This window comes from Candoia aspera, chromosome 9, assembly GCF_035149785.1.
Source record: "Candoia aspera isolate rCanAsp1 chromosome 9, rCanAsp1.hap2, whole genome shotgun sequence".
In the NCBI taxonomy this organism is placed as follows: domain Eukaryota; kingdom Metazoa; phylum Chordata; class Lepidosauria; order Squamata; family Boidae; genus Candoia; species Candoia aspera.
In genome coordinates, this window is record NC_086161.1 from 3,265,402 (window position 1) to 3,271,491 (window position 6,090).

The window sequence follows — 6,090 nt, forward strand, 5'->3', positions numbered from 1 at the left end:
GGCATCCGATGAGGGTTCCTTAGCACACAGCCCCCCTCTGGTTCCAAACACCTTCCAGCCATAGGACCAATCAGAGCTCGCTGGCATCTTTGATTCCCCGCCCCCCCCCGCCCTCCACGTGATATCCTACTTGCAAAGTTTGGCATCGCCGAGGGCTCGGATATGTCTGCGTTTCGTGTGCTGCGTTTGCTTAAGGAACACGGAGCAAAGAGCTTGCTGTTAAGAATTAACGCGGGGCGCTGGGCCCCTTTTCCTTCCCCCTCCTGGGGCATCCAACCGGTCTCCCAGGCGGTTAGTCTGCCAGAGCCACAGAACCTGTTTGCTTAATCCAGCCCCTTCTAGCCTCCTATCTTGCTACTACTGGTTGCAAGAACTCTGTTGGAGACCCAAGACTCTAGAGCAGTGTTTCTCAACCTTGGCCACTTGAAGACGGGTGGACTTCAACTCCCAGAATCCCCCAGCCAGCTATAGCCAGCTATATAGCTATAGCTGGCTGGGGGATTCTGGGAGTTGAAGTCCACCCGTCTTCAAGTGGCCAAGGTTGAGAAACACTGCTCTCGACTGAGATTTTGCTCTAGCTAACAGGCCAGGAATGCAGGGCGGTTGTCCAAAATCTTTGCGTTTTGGGCCTCGTGCCCCTGGCTGGAGCTGGTGATGCAAGGGGCTGGCTGGCAGAGGCTTTTGGGGTGGGAGGAGGAAGTTGGGGGGGCAGTGGGGAGTCTGCAGTCTTTTGTTTCAGGCTACTGGTCTTGGGGAAGAGGACAGGGCAAGATGATGAAGAAATGGAAAAGCAGGCTTGGTGTCCCAGCCAAGACCTCCTTGAACATCCTAAGAAATCATAGCCGGATATGCTCCGAATTTCAGCTCAAGATGTATCTCCTTGTCAAGTTTAAATATCCCCTTTAACCCAGCGATGCAAAGTGTACAGCCTGGGATCCCCATGTAGAGACAAGGCTGGGTGAGGCCAAGCTTTGCTAACTTTTTCTTTTTTCTTTTTTGCGTTTCTGTTAAAACTTCAGTGGGTAAGGGCAAAGGATTAAGGCACCTCTTTCACACCACAATACAGCACCCCCCGCCATCCACTTTTAAAGCAGAGTCCTCTGCAAGTTGCATGCAGCTGCACACCCCTGGCTCAGCTTCCTGGAAAGGCTGTGAGCAGCCACTCCAGGTTGGGGTGAACCTGCAGTGTGGATCCTCTCGGGCGCAAAGCTGCCTCTGCAAGGCCTGGATTCAAGACCTGCCTTTGCTACCCGCTGGACAGATCTTGAATACGTCCCTCAGCTGCACAACCCCTTCCTAAAATGAAGAATAAGCTGATAGGCCTTCATACTCTTCCTGCCTGGCTGCCAGATGGCTCAGCAGCTGCCGTCCTGCCTTGCTGGCCAAAGTGGGCAGCTGGCATCCATGTCTGGGATCTCCTTTTTATGGGGATATGAATAACCTACCCCACAGGATTGTTGTGGGGACCTCCTGCAAAGCATTTGTGCAAATGAAAGAGTCACGGCAACAAGGAGCAGAATGAGTTTAGATATGAGCTGGACCAGAGAAAACCCAGCAAGCAAATGCATTAAAGGCAGCAGAGTTGAGTGATTAGGACTTGGAAATAATATTACAGGCTTCCTTCCAGAGCTGTTGTCTAGATCAGTGTTTGTCAACCTTGGCAGTTTTAAGATGTGTGGACTCCGACTCCCAGAATTCCCCAGACAGCATGGGTTGAAGCTACCAACGTTGACAAACACTGGTATAGATGACTGAAGGTGAGCTGTGGGCCAGAAAGTCCTGGGTTCAAATGTCACTCAACCACCAACATGGTGCCATAAATAAGTTGTTTTCGCTTTTGGCCTCACTCTTCCCTCCTTCCGCTTTGATGTGTAAGGATGAGAAGGGTTCTTCCGAGGATCCGAAAGGCTGCCCATGAGAAAATTGGTTAAATACCTAAAGGAATTTAGATTTAGAGAGGAAGGTCTGAAAGATCCATTGTGCAGGGACTTGGAGAATCAATTACGCAGTCCAGAGGCTGAAGCCAGTGTCAAAATAATCCCGCCTGGATTTTGTTTCGTATTTGAGGAGAAGATTGGACAGGCTTTCAAGCTGCTGTTACTATACCCTACAACAGTAAAGTAACATGCTGGGAACCCTTGCGGTGTCTGTTTCTTGGCCTTGAAGGGCCAACAAGGACTCTGAATTTGGAGCAGGATAGAGGGATCCCACCTCAGTTCTGGTTCAGCCACGATTTTCCTTGAACCATCCTTGAGCAGTCTGGTTAGTCTCTCTCACCACAGGTCCTACCTTGCAGGGGTGTGAGGATGGGGATGTTAAGAAACCTGGGGGAAAACCAAGCTCTGCAGATTAAAGAACCAATGAAGGAAATGCCAGAAATGGGTAAGATTTGAATTTCTTCCTTTTTCTATGAGGGTCCTGTGGGGGGTGGGGGTGGGCTGCCTTTCAGCAGCCCCAAGCCATTCATGCTTAAAGACGAAATAAACAGCAGCAGCCCCTTTTCTCATACAAGCATTTGCTTCCCCTGCTTGATCCCCCTCCTTGATGCATTTTGGACAGAGTTCCCAGTCAATGACCTCCAATGCTCAACCAGCAAAGTCTCTCCTTCTTTGGGTAGGGGGCGGACCAGACCGTATCCCCCTTGCCCACCCCTGCCCATCCCTTCTAGAGAAGCCTCTGATCCACAAAACAAAAGTAATGCAGCCTCAGCAGAATCCAAACCGGTCCCTCCCCAGCCTTGTGCTGAGCTATGCTCCCATCTTTCCTGGTCCGGCTGTCTGGGCATGATGGGAGCTGCAATCGAGACCTCCAGAAGGCCCCAATCTGGGAAAGGCTGAACCCAGCACCCCAGGAGGCAGGGTGGGAAGGAAAAGGGACCTCAGGCCCCAGCCCCGTGGGAGCCTTTTTTGCACATGGGGTGTGCAACCTTGGGGGCAGATTCCCCCTTACCTGGCTTCCCTCTGCCGTGTCCGTCTCCTTGCTTCTGCCCGGGACGAACGAGCTTTCTGACTGCCAGCCTGCTCCTGCAAGGGCCTCTGGTGAGCTCCACCGCCGGCCGGCCTTCTTCCCCCCACCCCTGGTTCCCTCCTCTCTCTGTCTCTCCTCCCAAACTGCAAAGGAAATGGGAGATTCTTCAGGCTCTGCCAAACCCCACACTGCAAAGGGAACGGGTTGCCTGGTGCCTGAGCAACGCAGCCAGCCGGGAAGTTGGGCAGGGGGGCGCATCCCGTCAGGCTGTCTCTGGGGTGGGACCGAAGGAAAACAGAAAGGAGGGGGGAGAAGGCAAAGGCTATGGAAAAGTCCTGGAGAGAGTCGCTTCACAGAGGGAACCTTCCAGTGAAAATAGAGGGGTGAGGAAGTCCTGGCATGGAGGGGGTGTAAATGGGGTCCCTTAGTGATCCTTGTCCTCCCAAATCAGGTTTTCATAACTTCTGAGGTTAGCAAATGTGAGACTGTAGCTGCCAAAGAAGTGGCTAGCTCCCTTTGTCCCGTTCGTTCGTGATGGGCTTTTGCCCCTGGGGAGATCCCACAAAGGGCTGGGTCACCTAACACTGTGGCCCTTGACCCTGGTTCAGAAAAACACAGTGGCACGGTTTCATATCACACACGATGCCCCAACCAGCCTTCTTCAGGCTTCGCGTCAAGCCCTGGTCACAGAATGCGCTGCAATCACAGCAAGGTTCTCACCACAAGCTCAGTCACAAACTGTCCAACCCCGTTACGCTGTGCCATGCAGCTGACATGTGCCAGGGCTGCAACTGGGGGGGACAACCGGGGCATGTGCCCCGGGCGCCACGCTGGTAGGGTGCCAAAATGAGCGCAGAATCTATGTTTGCCCCAGGTGACACAGATCCTAGTTGCGGCCCTGCCAGGGCTTACGTGGAACAGGGTCTGAGTTTCAGGGAGTCAGCTGTTTGGGCACCGCCACCGAGCATGGGAAGAGTGCCTTTTGCTTACTGGGCGAACATCAGTAGCTTCTCTACGTGCACACAGAATTAATGGGAAAGGACTCCTGGCTGTAAGTCCAAGGCAGGGTGGAGTCCCGGCGTAAACACCCAGATGTCTGTCTGCAAGCAGGGAGTCAGCAGAAGGGAAGGGAACAGCTCCCTGCTGAACGGAAGCACAGAAATGAAGTCTTGGAAACTGCTGAGCATCAGTCGGTGTCAAGAGTGACTGAGTGTGCGTGTCTGTGTGTCTCTGTGCATATCTGCTTTAAAAGATGCTTCAGCAGGAGAGCTGCCCTTACTTTTCCACAGCCCCCTTCGGCTGCCAGTAATCAATATCTGATGTTCAGAGTTAGAAGAGCTGAAATGGGGGCACTGACGTGACATGTTGCAGAGGGAAGGGGTCTGTTCCTAGGGGGTTTCATCCCCCTCCCCTCCAGGCAACTGGCAGTGCATAAGCCCTGAACTTGCTCAGGCTTCATAGCTCAGCTAGTGCCTAATGCGCTGGCTGGATGCTGCTCACATCCTCTGACAGAACACCGGGAAGTCATTCATTTGACCTTGCCGTGAATGACATCTGGACCTTTGGTCCCCTGGGAGCTGAGAAAGAATAACTATGCACCTTGCTGGCTGGCACATAGCTACACTCGATGTCATGAGTGTGCCACCGTTCATTGCACATGTGTGCTCCAAGACCCACAGCCGGAACTGGTTGGTAGCATTTTTTATAGGCTGCATGTGGCAATCAAGAGAAATCTTGGGTGTTCTTTGGCACTGATAGCAGCAGCTGGATGGGCTCTGCTCCCTAACTATTGCAGACGTTGTTCTTGCCAGCTGTCTCTCCATGAAACCCCTCCCTGCTGGGGGGGGGGTGTTTCCCAGATGGGCGCATTCTTCTGATGAGGTCAGAGAAGACACACCAGGATGCCAGAAGGCAATTCCAGCAGGAGCCCCCACCACCACCATCGTTGACATGGAAGAAGACAAGGTGGCCCCCTGTGTCTCTGACCCTTCCCTCGACATGAGAACAGAAAAAAAAAATTGCAAAACAGAACAGATTCTGCTCATGAGGGCTCAATCCTGCAGAGGTTGTGTGGAGGAGGCCAGATGCGTCTTTCTTCAAAAGAAAATGTGGAAAAGTTTTTGTTTTCGATCGGCTCGGATGAGAGACAGTCTTGAGATGGAAAGGTGTGTGAAATGACAGTCCAGCCAGGGTTCTGTAATGCTGGGCGGGAATTCAAAGTCTACCAGCTACTTGCATTTATTTCCCTGTCTCCAGCCTTTCAAGTCTTGCCAATGAATGCCAAAGGAAAGATGCATTTTTTTAAAAGAATAAAACTCTTTAAAGTTGGTGGGTTAAGGCCAAAAATGCCTTTCCGTCCTTCCCCCTTTGATGCTATCAGTGCTATGCCCTGGGGGGCGGCGGGGGGGGGGGGACATTTCCTATCTTTGTTGCGTACAAACTGGTGTGGTATTAAGAGAAACCATCACTTCCTTTTTTTTTGCCCAACAGAGAATAAAGCTCTATCATTCTAGTCCTGCCTTGGGCATGAAAGCCGGCTGGGTCACTGTGGGCCAGTCCCTCTCGCTCAGCCCAACTCTGTGCAATGGAGACCAGCCTCCTCCTGGTGCACTCCGGGCAACGTGACTTGTCACGGCTAAAGAGTCTACACATCTGGCTGCTGGACCTCACAAGGATTTCCCAGCAAGAAAAAAGCAGCATAAACACCGAACTGCTATGCCATACGATTAAAAAAAAAAAAAATTATCAGGACTATCAGTTAACAAAAACTTTGATGATAAATTCCAGGAATTCTAACCAAGAAATCTGCATGACTTTACATGTAAACAATGTGGTTTTCCAGGCAAAATGCACATCTTTTTTTTTTCCAGATGATACTGTACTTGATTTCTTACTGCAAGCAGCACCTCCAAACAGATTTAGCTCCAGGATGTGCAAACTGAGGATTTGTTGAGTGTTTACTCAAGAAGCCATTAACAGTTTAAAAAAACTCCTATTTGACTCATTGATGGACTCGTTATAAAAACAGGTTTTTAAAAGGATCAGCTAAAGATTGATTTCATGACGACAAAAGGTGTTGTGGCTCTTGTGATGTTATAATTAATTTTTATTATTTTAAAATGG